Raw genomic sequence first — 12,393 nt, 5'->3', positions numbered from 1 at the left:
AAAAAATGTCTATACAAAGGTAAAAGGCGAAAAACTAAATAGTTGTTTTATGTGATCATCAAAATTCTGTCTAGCTACGGGAAATAAATCAAAGCAAAAGTTATTCTATTAAGTGCTTGACGCTGCTGGTGTGATGATTGCCTCGCTACTTTCTCGTTCGTAAAGTTCCAGTGTTAACCACATTGGGATGAGGAATATTACGTATACTAAAAGTTCCGAATTAAGAGTTCAAATTTACTTCAATGACGCTTTCCTCTGTTGAACAGGTAGTGAGTGCGTACCAATACTTTTTGTCTTATGCGAAATTCCTGGAGGTTACTCACCTGTTTTTGTTGACGTTTGCGGTGCTGTGCTGCACGCTTTATAATGTTAAGTGCGAAGCCTATAATTTCATGGTAACGTAATCTTCTTGCGGACGGAAAAGAAACAAGTTCACGAATTTTATTAGGTGGATCTATATTTTTCAATACAAGATGTGGCGAAAGTATGGTAGAGTCGTTTGGTATGGAATTGGTGACGTCCTGAAAATCTGAAATGTGTTTGTCCCAGTTAATACGTTTTTTGTGACAGTAGATGCGATAAAGGTTTCCAATCTCTTTCAAGATGCGCACTGTTGGGATGGAAGAAGCATGGTATCTGGAAATAAAAATGGGTGTAATATTTCTAGCTTGCAATGTGCGTTTCCATATTACTGATCTAAACTGCGGTCCATTGTCGATTACCTTCTGAATATGTCCAACATGAGGCAAAAAATTTTTAGCAAAATAATGAGAAATAGCTGTAGCAGTGGCTTTTCGTAAGGGAGTGAAAGATACAAAAGCAACGAATTCTACAGCAACGAATGTATAACATAAACCTCTAGTAGGTCTTGGACTGGATCCAAATAAGTCAGCAGCTTAATTTCATGAGTACAATGGTGTACACATGGGCAATGTGAGATATTGTAGAAGATATAGCGGTTTGACAAATTTTGCAAGTCGCGAAGACTCGTCGAATACGCTTTTCCATGTTTGTGAAATAACTGTTTTGTCGTAGTATCAAAACGCATTTGCGAGTACCGTAATGGGCGTAACTCAAGTGTGTATACCAGATTCACTTACTGACAAGTTCTTCAGGTATGCAGAGAGTCCAATTATCGCTGTCAGGGTGAGCGCGGCGGAACAGAATATTATTTTGCATGGTGTAGTAATTTCTGATTGTTGTCTGGCTCGTGTGACGTAAGAGAAGTTTGATCTCTTTCCAGACGTCGTCCTTGCTCTGTTCTCTGGCGATGTCTTTTAACGATACTGAAATAAAATTTTGAAAAGCTTCTTGCTTAATATAGAGAAGGATGAAATTAATTTGACAAAAATTAGCGGCGATTTCTTGCTTGTTACTGCACAGTGAGCGAGAAAGCGCGTCTGCTACAGTATTCTGGGTTCCTCCGATGTGGACAATCGTAAAATCAAATTCCTGTAAATAAAGTTTCCAACGACTAAGTCTGTCATGTGTGAATTTAGCTGATAAAAGAAATTGAATAGCTCTGTAATATGTGTATACTGTTGTGTGTCTGCCATATAGAATGTGACGAAATTTAGTGAAAGCCCAAACAACACATAATGTTTCTTGTTCGGTGATAAAATAATTTCTTTCACTCTATGTGAGGACACGACTAGCAAACGCGATGTTTTTCTTAACAGTTGTTCCATTTTCCTCTATTTCCTGAAATACATGGACACCAAGAGCAGTCTTGGAACTGTCTGTAGCTATGGTAGAAGGGGAGTGTTAGGTAAAACAATTTTTTAAATTGAGAAACTCGGACTGTGCTATTTCGTCCCATGACCAGATAGTATTTTTACCAGTAAGATGACACAGTCTATCGGTATCTAGTGCAGAGTGATGTATGAAACGGCGAAAAAATTCATCAAACCGAGGATGCTGTGAAGTTGTTCTTTGGTAGAAGGAATTGTAATATCACGGAGGGCTTGAAGTTTGTCGGTATAGGGTGAAATTCCGTCAGCCGAATTTACGTGACCCAGAAATTTAATGTAAGTCTTGCCAAAATGAAATTTACTGAGGTTCACGGTAACACCTTCTGCAAGAAACGTTGGCAATTGCATGCGAACATCAGAATTATTCTATGACCAAGAAGGTTGTGCAGTTAGAATGTAGTCAATGTAAGTGGTGATTCTGTCTTTTAACTCATTTGGAAGAATAGTATTCATCGCACGGATGAAAGCAGCGGAGATAATTGTTAGACCAAAAGTCAATTTACAAAATTGATAGCAGTTTCCGAAGCAAATGAAAGCAGTGTACTTTCTGCAATTAGGATGCAGCTCAATTTGCCAGAATCCGGATTTTAGGTCCACAGTAGAATAGATTGCGGACGATCGATTTCAGTAATGGTGATTTCGTTGATCTGACGTGAATCCAACACAAGACGAAGTAAGCCATCTTTCTTGTTAACGTGAAGAGGATTAATTTATTGACTAACGACTGGTTCAATGATACCTTGGTCTAACATAGCCTGAGGTTCTTGCTTGATTTGATCTCTATAGATGAAAGGAATGGAATAATGTTTTGGCTTGAATGTGTCATGCGGTTTTACTTGAAATTCGTAAACAAAACTGGACATGGTTCCTGGTACATTATTAAATACTTCATAGTACTGTAAAAGAATATCCTGCAACTGTTGGCGCTCTTCGTCGGTCGAAGCTTTACATTCATTCACCTTAATGCTGATCACCTGCACAATGTCATAATCTACTTCCTCAGGGATATTGCTACTAGGAAATACCTGTCTGTAAAGAATGTTGTATGCCAATTAGTATTCTTAGATGCTGGAATGACCTCTACTCTGTTAATGTCTTGCTCCTCAGCTGACAATGTATTCTGAAAAGTGACAGATAGCTGTTGCATATCGCATTTCAGTATAAGCAGAGACTTCTTAAAGTTGATAACAACGTCACGTTCGACAAGGAAATCCATACAAAGGACGACGTCGGTTGTTAAGAGAGGAACGAACCAGAAATTAGCATGAAATGTGTGATCAGCAAGTATAAAAGACAGGCATGATCGCTGTTTCACATCTATTGTCTTGATTGAGATTCCGTCTAGAAGTTTCGTCTTACCAAGTGGAAAGATAGGCCCGGTATTGTCAGCGTCACATTTTGGAATGCTGTTTCATTTATCACTGTTACTGGTGAACCAGAGTTGATCACAGCAGAAAATAAATACAAACTAATTTTATTTTCAACTACGGGATGAGAAATATTCTTTTGAGTAAAATTACTGGACAGTGCTGTACTGGCAAAGGTGGGAGGTGACACATTGGCTTTTAGTTGGGATTGTCGACCGTTTTGTTGTTGGATATTTCCGGGCTGCTGCAGCTGCGGCAATAATTGCTGCTGTAAACTGTGATTTTTGGCGTCGAAGCTGTGATATAGTTGCTGCTGCTGAATACACTGGTTGTCAAAATGTGGTCTTTTGTTAGCATTTCCATGAAAATCGTGATCGGAAACAAATCTTTTATTTCTCTTGCTATGGAATGAGCGGGATTTCTCGTTGTAACCGAATGAGTTGTTACCTTCATTCCCGTTATTGAAGTTCTTATCGACAGAAGAGTAGTCCGATTGCTGAATTTCTAATAATTGTAATGAGTCCCAGAAAGCTGTAATGCTTTCATTTTGGTGTCCGGTGAGAAGGAAAACTCGTAATGAGCGCGGAAGTTGGGAGATGCATAATTGTAAACGGTTCGGTCAGGTACGGGTTTTGTTGAAACACACATTTAAAAAACTGGGTGATAGTTGGAAAATTGGAGTGTTCATAATAGGGTAAACTAATTAGTTGGTCTGTAATGCCTCGCTGAGTTGTTTCCGATCAATACGCAGATAGCAAAGCGTTTTGAAACTGCTCGACGTAGCGACATTGCCTTGCTATGGGTCTCATACGCAGCGAAGTGTCTCCCGCTTAAACGCTACAGATAAATTCGAGCTTGTGTGTCACTGGCCAGTTTGGTGGTAGCGAAAATGAAAATTGCTCCAGTCAATCAAGGGGACGCAGATCTGTGCGGTTATTTCTAAATACCTTGAATTTCTTCACAGATAGGAAATGTCTATAGTCGAATCCTTCGCGTTTGGGATTTTGAGAGTATTCGGCGGCGTAAAAGAACTGACTGTGAGATAACTGGCTTTTATGGAAGTCACGCACTCTTTGTAGTCAGCTCATATTATTGTGAGGCTGAAAAGTATGTGGCTGTTGATGTGGCGAAAACTTTGGAGCACCAATCTGGTTTAATGTTTGCTGCATGTACTGATATTCTTGAGATTCGGTGAACGGAATGGAAGCTGTGTCGTCTGATATATTTTCGATTTGATTTTCAAGTGTTTTTAATCCTAACAATAGCTCATCGCATCATTCTGTGAGCGTAATAATGTGTGTGGAATTGTTTGAATCCAAAGAGTCGACTTGCTTCTGTAGTTTGCGTGTACGTTTGTTCATCTCTTTTAAATCTACTTTAATTGTGTCAGGGTCCTCCACTAGCTCTATTTCTTCAAGACGGGAGTTTAAGACTCAAATCCGTATACTTTCCTTCAGCTTTATGGATTCGTGTGTCAACAGTGGTTTTGAAATCAGTTAATTCTGTCTGTATTTGGTTCTGTCACCTATGCTGAAAAATTGTTCATCACTTTTATTAAATCGTTCATTGAACTGATTCATGGTGTCAACTTGTATCTCTCGTATTAATTGTGGTGATGTCAACCTGTTCTTTTCGTATGCTGGAAAATTGCTCACTGAACTGAGTGTTGAGGTTAACTATCATTTGCATGAGATTTTGAAGCGTCCCTTCCATATTCTTTTCAAGTGATGCGTCGGGTGTCACTTGTGTTTTGTGGCGTGGAGATATCATCTACAAGCATGGACGTCTCGTTTGTTGCATTATCTGCCAGACTACCGTTAATCAGACTTTAGTACTTGGCACTATTGTTTCCTCTGACACGCTTTTGGCAATCTGATTAATTGTGTGAAAAGTAGGCAAGTCACTGGCCTCATTCGAAACCAACCAAATTTTGAACCGTCCACATCAGCCATGTGCAGATGAGCGGCGTCCGCAATTCTGGAACCTAGCGTCTGATTACGGGTCTAATTACTGGGTGAAATTATAGTATCAGGAAATTGTACATTGTTTCTGGAAACGGAACTCACGTTTTCTGTGGTGCTTTGCAGCTGTAGCACCGGAGAGTGGTCACTATGATCCTCAACACTGTTGTCAAAAATCAGAGAATCGTCCATTTCGGTATCTTTAATTGTGAGGTTTCGCCCCGGAACCTTAACACTTTTTCTCGGCATCGTAAATCACACATTGGGTGAAAATCCAAAGACAAAAATTCAACACACATCTCAATGAGAAAAAAAAACAACTAAAAAACAAGGCGGACATAAAAATGCCGATGAACTGTGGAATAATTTTACATCTACATCTACATCTACATCTATACTCCGCGAGCCACCTTACGGTGTGTGACGGAGGGTACTTATTGTACCACTATCTGATCCCCCCTTCCCTGTTCCATTCACGAATTGTGCGTGGGAAGAACGACTGCTTGTAAGTCTCCGTATTTGCTCTAATTTCTCGGATCTTTTCGTTGTGATCATTACGCGAGATATATGTGGGCGGTAGTAATATGTTGCCCATCTCTTCCCGGAATGTGCTCTCTCGTAATTTCGATAATAAACCTCTCCGTATTGCGTAACGCCTTTCTTGAAGTGTCCGCCACTGGAGCTTGTTCAGCATCTCCGTAACGCTCTCGCGCTGACTAAATGTCCCCATGACGAATCGCGCTGCTTTTCGCTGGATCATGTCTATCTCTTCTATTAATCCAACCTGGTAAGGGTCCCATACTGATGAGCAATACTCAAGAATCGGACGAACAAGCGTTTTGTAAGCTACTTCTTTCGTCGATGAGTCACATTTTCTTAGAATTCTTCCTATGAATCTCAACCTGGCGCCTGCTTTTCCCACTATTTGTTTTATGTGATCATTCCACTTCAGATCGCTCCGGATAGTAACTCCTAAGTATTTTACGGTCGTTACCGCTTCCAATGATTTACCACCTATGGCATAATCGTACTGGAATGGATTTCTGCCCCTATGTATGCGCATTATATTACATTTATCTACGTTTAGGGAAAGCTGCCAGCTGTCGCACCATGCATTAATCCTCTGCAGGTCTTCCTGGAGTACGTACGAGTCTTCTGATGTTGCTACTTTCTTGTAGACAACCGTGTCATCTGCAAATAGCCTCACGGAGCTACCGATGTTGTCAACTAAGTCATTTATGTATATTGTAAACAATAAAGGTCCTATCACGCTTCCTTGCGGTACTCCCGAAATTACCTCTACATCTGCGGATTTTGAACCATTAAGAATGACATGTTGTGTTCTTTCTTCTAGGAAATCCTGAATCCAATCACAAACCTGGTCCGATATTCCGTAAGCTCGTATTTTTTTCACTAAACGTAAGTGCGGAACCGTATCAAATGCCTTCCTGAAGTCCAGGAATACGGCATCAATCTGCTCGCCAGTGTCTACGGCACTGTGAATTTCTTGGGCAAATAGGGCGAGCTGAGTTTCACATGATCTCTGTTTGCGGAATCCATGTTGGTTATGATGAAGGAGATTTGTATTATCTAAGAACGTCATAATACGAGAACACAAAACATGTTCCATTATTCTACAACAGATTGACGTAAGCGAAATAGGCCTATAATTATTCGCATCTGATTTATGACCCTTCTTGAAAATGGGAACGACCTGCGCTTTCTTCCAGTCGCTAGGTACTTTACGTTCTTCCAGCGATCTACGATAAATTGCTGATAGAAAGGGGGCAAGTTCTTTAGCATAATCACTGTAGAATCTTAAGGGTATCTCGTCTGGTCCGGATGCTTTTCCGCTACTAAGTGATAGCAGTTGTTTTTCAATTCCGATATCGTTTATTTCAATATTTTCCATTTTGGCGTCCGTGCGACGGCTGAAGTCAGGGACCGTGTTACGATTTTCCGCAGTGAAACAGTTTCGGAACACTGAATTCAGTATTTCTGCCTTTCTTCGGTCGTCCTCTGTTTCGGTGCCATCGTGGTCAACGAGTGACTGAATAGGGGATTTAGATCCGCTTACCGATTTTACATATGACCAAAACTTTTTAGGGTTCTTGTTTAGATTGTTTGCCAATGTTTTATGTTCGAATTCGTTGAATGCTTCTCTCATTGCTCTCTTTACGCTCTTTTTCGCTTCGTTCAGCTTTTCCTTATCAGCTATGATTCGACTACTCTTAAACCTATGATGAAGCTTTCTTTGTTTCCGTAGTACCTTTCGTACATGATTGTTATACCACGGTGGATCTTTCCCCTCGCTTTGGACCTTAGTCGGTACGAACTTATCTAAGGCGTACTGGACGATGTTTCTGAATTTTTTCCATTTTTGTTCCACATCCTCTTCCTCAGAAATGAACGTTTGATGGTGGTCACTCAGATATTCTGCGATTTGTGCCCTATCACTCTTGTTAAGCAAATATATTTTCCTTCCTTTCTTGGCATTTCTTATTACACTTGTAGTCATTGATGCAACCACTGACTTATGATCACTGATACCCTCTTCTACATTCACGGAGTCGAAAAGTTCCGGTCTATTTGTTGCTATGAGGTCTAAAACGTTAGCTTCACGAGTTGGTTCTCTAACTATCTGCTCGAAGTAATTCTCGGACAAGGCAGTCAGGATAATGTCACAAGAGTCTCTGTCCCTGGCTCCAGTTCTGATTGTGTGACTATCCCATTCTATACCTGGTAGATTGAAGTCTCCCCCTATTACAATAGTATGATCACGAAACTTCTTCACGACGTTCTGCAGGTTCTCTCTGAGGCGCTCAACTACTACGGTTGCTGATGCAGGTGGTCTATAGAAGCATCCGACTATCATATCTGACCCACCTTTGATACTTAGCTTAACCCAGATTATTTCACATTCGCATTCGCTAATAACTTCACTAGATATTATTGAATTCTTTACTGCTATAAATACTCCTCCACCATTGGCGTTTATCCTATCCTTGCGGTATATATTCCATTCTGTGTCTAGGATTTCGTTACTGTTCACTTCCGGTTTTAACCAACTTTCCATTCCTAATACTATATGCGCACTATTTCCTTCAATAAGAGATACTAATTCAGGAACCTTGCCCTGGATACTCCTGCAGTTTACCAATATTACGTTAACTTTTCCTGTTTTTGGTCTCTGAGGACGGACGTTCTTTATCAACGATGATAATGTCCTCTCTGGTAAGCCGTCAGGTATTTTATCGTTTCGCCCAAGGGGGGCTGCGTTGCCCCAAAAACCTAACTACTATTATTGTTGAATTGTTGGTTGAGAGAACAGAATATATATATATATATCTGACTACTATAAATATCAAAGAATTCACAAAGCGAACGACTAGTACAGTTGTCGCCAAGTGCAACGTTCTTTAAAACATATCTAAGTGTAACTTTATTTAAAAAAAAAAAAAGGGGACCAACCGGGAGTCACATCCCATTAGACGACACGTCACAGCTTCTGTGCACCGAAGCGAAACGTAGCGCCGCTCCCATACACCCCAACTCACAGAAATCTGGAACGTAAACAGACCGCATAAACCACGGCGAATACCAAGCAAACATCAATCAATATAAGTTAAGAGATCAATAAACAATATATTTAAAAAAAACAATAAGTTCTTTCAATAGAAACGACGTAAATTTTGCAGCAATATCAATGCTGTAAAACATTTGTGTGTGTGTATGTGTAAATCTTATGGGACTTAACTGCTAAGGTCATCAGTCGCTAAGCTTACACACTACTTAACCAAAAGTAACCTAAGGACAAACACACAGACAAACACATGCCCGAGGGAGGACTCGAAACTCCGCCGGGATCAGCCGCACCGTCCATGACTGCAGCGTCTTAGACCGCTCGGCTAATCCCGAGGGCTTGTAAAACATTTAAATTAAGACTTGTACACAAATGCAATGCTGTAAAATAGTATTAGACTTTTACACTCTCATAGTTTGCACAACAATATTTGCACATATGATCAAGGCCGACAATGTGTACATAGATGAAATGGAAATAATTTCAAAATAATATTACGTTATTGAAATGCACAACTTCACAACAAAACTAGATTTTGTGCACTTTAATATCGTTGCATAGGCCTGCAATGTAACTGCCAATTGTGTAAGCTCGGTATGCAGAAAGTTACGACTATGACCTAATATCTCCAATACCTTACAGTTACTACATCTATTGGGGACACTGATTTCTTTAAAGGAAGTAGTGACTGCTGGTCTCCATGCGATCACGCATCTTGGCGGCTGCTCTTACGCCAACAATACATACATTACGGCTACCAACCAACAAGTGACTTTCGCTACAACGCAAACAGTTCCACGAAACGAAGGCACCAAAACGACTTACACCTTAGATGGAGAGCGTTGTTCGAGATGGTCTCGAGGAATGAGTCTGCCCGAGGAAACAGGTACCAAAGGAAGGCGACGAGCAGCGCCCGGAGTTGACATCAGGCAGGTCCACCACAAACTCGCGACCGTCCTGCGAGGTAGAGCGGCCGCGCCGCTGCTGGCCGAGCCAGCGTGTTTTGCTCCTTCGTCCCCTCAGGCACGCCGTGGTGCCTCGCAGCGAGTCCCACGACCAACTCCCCGACCGCAGATACCCGCCGCCAGATCACAACGGGGGCAAAGATCGTAGTACAGCCTGCTAACCGTAGTCGTGCCAAAGAGCTGGTGTGCCAGAAAAGGCGCACCGCGGCTCAAATGTAATTTTGTGTTATCCAAACTTACTGTGTGTTGTGTTGTTGAGCAAATGGAGTGCTTAATCAGTTTTGTGGTAATCCAAAGAAAAATTAAACAACTTAATCTGGAAAACAAGTATATAATGCCTATAATTATATCAATCCCTCTGAAATTTACTCGGTCTCGTAAGAACTGAGTTCTATGGCCCTGTGCAATAAACTGATAAAATTCCTTATGCAAATAAACAATGAAATACGTTTTCTTTTGCTCTTGAGTCGCGACTGATGTAATCTTGGTATTCTGTTCTCTCCTCACTAGGCATACAAAATATTAAATCTTGGCTCAGTTAAGTGCAATGCTCGCCATAAAAACAACTTGATACAAACATCAATACTTTTCTGGTTCTGCCACATAAGTATTTTTCTGACTTTGAATGAAAATCGTTTCTTCTAAATAATATTCACTGGATTTAAAGAACACGCTGTGGAGGAAGATGAGGTACTCATGAGACGACATACTAAGACCGAACGGTTCACTCTGAAAACTGCATTTAAAACTAAAATTTCTCCTTCATAAAATCTAATACGAAACATTTTACATTAACTTCTAGATCAGTGAACGTCTAACTTGTTCTACAATTCTCACTTACTGACACTTCAATTTTTACATGACGAAGTCTAACATCGTTTAACAAAATAGATTCCAAAATTTATCTTGTATGTATCAGGATTAAAAATTTCACAAAATTACAAATCGGTCATACCTAATCAGCCTATACATCACACCCGGTGGTAAACACTTGGTTCCTACATTGAATGGTCAGTAATGTAAAATTAGCAAGATCCACAATGAGTTGCTGCATACTTAAAACTAAATACACAAAATTTCATTACCTTACAAAACTGTAATATGCTGCATCCGTAGGCCAACAGATAAATTCTCACAGCTAGCGACTAGCTTAAAGTCTTACATCCTATCTTTAAGAGAGTGTAACTGCAGCTGACTCCGTGCTTCGTGCGCACCTACTTACAATCGATTCTGCCACTCAGGCAATGTCTTTGGTTCGGTGGTATCAAAGATACAATCTCTTCTACATGTGATAACAATTACATATCATTTTTCATGAAATATGTTAGAAAATCGGGCTCCACATATAAGTGGACCCCTCACAAAGTGTATTAGAATATTCTATTACAATCTTGTTTAAATGTATTAATATCCTATATAACACTTGTTCTTTCAGCGGTACGATATTATTAGAACTTTTAGTTGCTGAAGTGAATATGACTTTGTTTTGTGGCAAGTTACTGCGATTTTCAGGAGAGTAACCTAGGGTGTGGCAAAGAGGCCATGTACTATTTATCACGCAGAGGGATTAAATTCGTTGCTATCTTGTTTATAGAGGAGGTGAAATAGGTAGCGGCCATTCCTTTGCAGGGAGTAAGATAATGTAACTACAGAATGGAAGAAGATAAAGGAACTCCAAACGAAGCCACAACATGAGCTATTCAAAGTACATCTCCTGTCTGAATATAGCATAAGGAACTTTATCAAAACAGACTCCAAGAAAAGTTTGATTCAATAACAACGTCGATATAAAATGGAATAATATCAAAACCTGCATCACTGAAGCTGCATCAGAAGCACTTGGTAAAAGGAAGAAAACAGATGGAAAAAGGTCTCAGGATTTGAAACACAGAAGTCATTAAAGGAAAACAAATAGCTATTTGAAGTTTATCCAGACAAAAACATTAAAAAGTTGGGAAAAATACAAAATAAAAAGGAATGGTGTGAAACAAATAGTCCGCAAAGCGCACCAAGAGTCGTGGGACTCATTCATAAGCCTCTTGAAACACGACGTACACGGTAGATAGCAATGTGTATACAAGGTTATGGAAGCCCTCAACAACGAAGAAAAAGACCTGCCTCACTGAACATTATACTCAACTAGCTATGGATAAATCATTATACAGACATTTGGTGTACAGAGACTGCTGAAGGTGACACGTGAGGAAGTGTGTACAATGAAACAATAGATTTATTTACCATGCACTAACTACAAGCTACTTTCAGAGTCATGAAGAACAGAATAGCTATTGGAATAGACGGAATAAATGCGAGCTAATTAAGTATGGAGGGATACCAGTAGATAAAAGACTTTTGCTATTAATAAATGAATGTTGATGGAACAGAATGATCCCAGACCCTTGGTATACAGCAGAAGTAATCTCTCGTTTCAATAAAGGAAAACACAATGACTGTAAAAACTGTCGTGGCACCAGTCTTCAAAACACTGGCTTCAGACTATACCCAAAGATAACCAATAACCACATGAAGAATATCTCAGAAACTATTATTTCTGATGTACACAATTGGTTTAGACCGGGTCGTTCATGCAAAGACAATGTGTTTGTGATGAAAAACATCGTAGAAAACACGGAGAATTTACTATACAAATCCATAGGCCTCTATCGACCTTGAGAAGACAATGTGAGCCATGATAGACTATGGAATATTATGCCTAAACTTGGGTATCCTTGTCACCTAATAGTGATAGTGGAAAGTCTTTACAAA

The sequence above is a fragment of the Schistocerca cancellata genome, chromosome 6, assembly GCF_023864275.1.
Source record: "Schistocerca cancellata isolate TAMUIC-IGC-003103 chromosome 6, iqSchCanc2.1, whole genome shotgun sequence".
Taxonomy (NCBI): domain Eukaryota; kingdom Metazoa; phylum Arthropoda; class Insecta; order Orthoptera; family Acrididae; genus Schistocerca; species Schistocerca cancellata.
The sequence above is the reverse complement of the archived record's forward strand: the minus strand, read 5'-3'. Positions refer to the sequence as shown.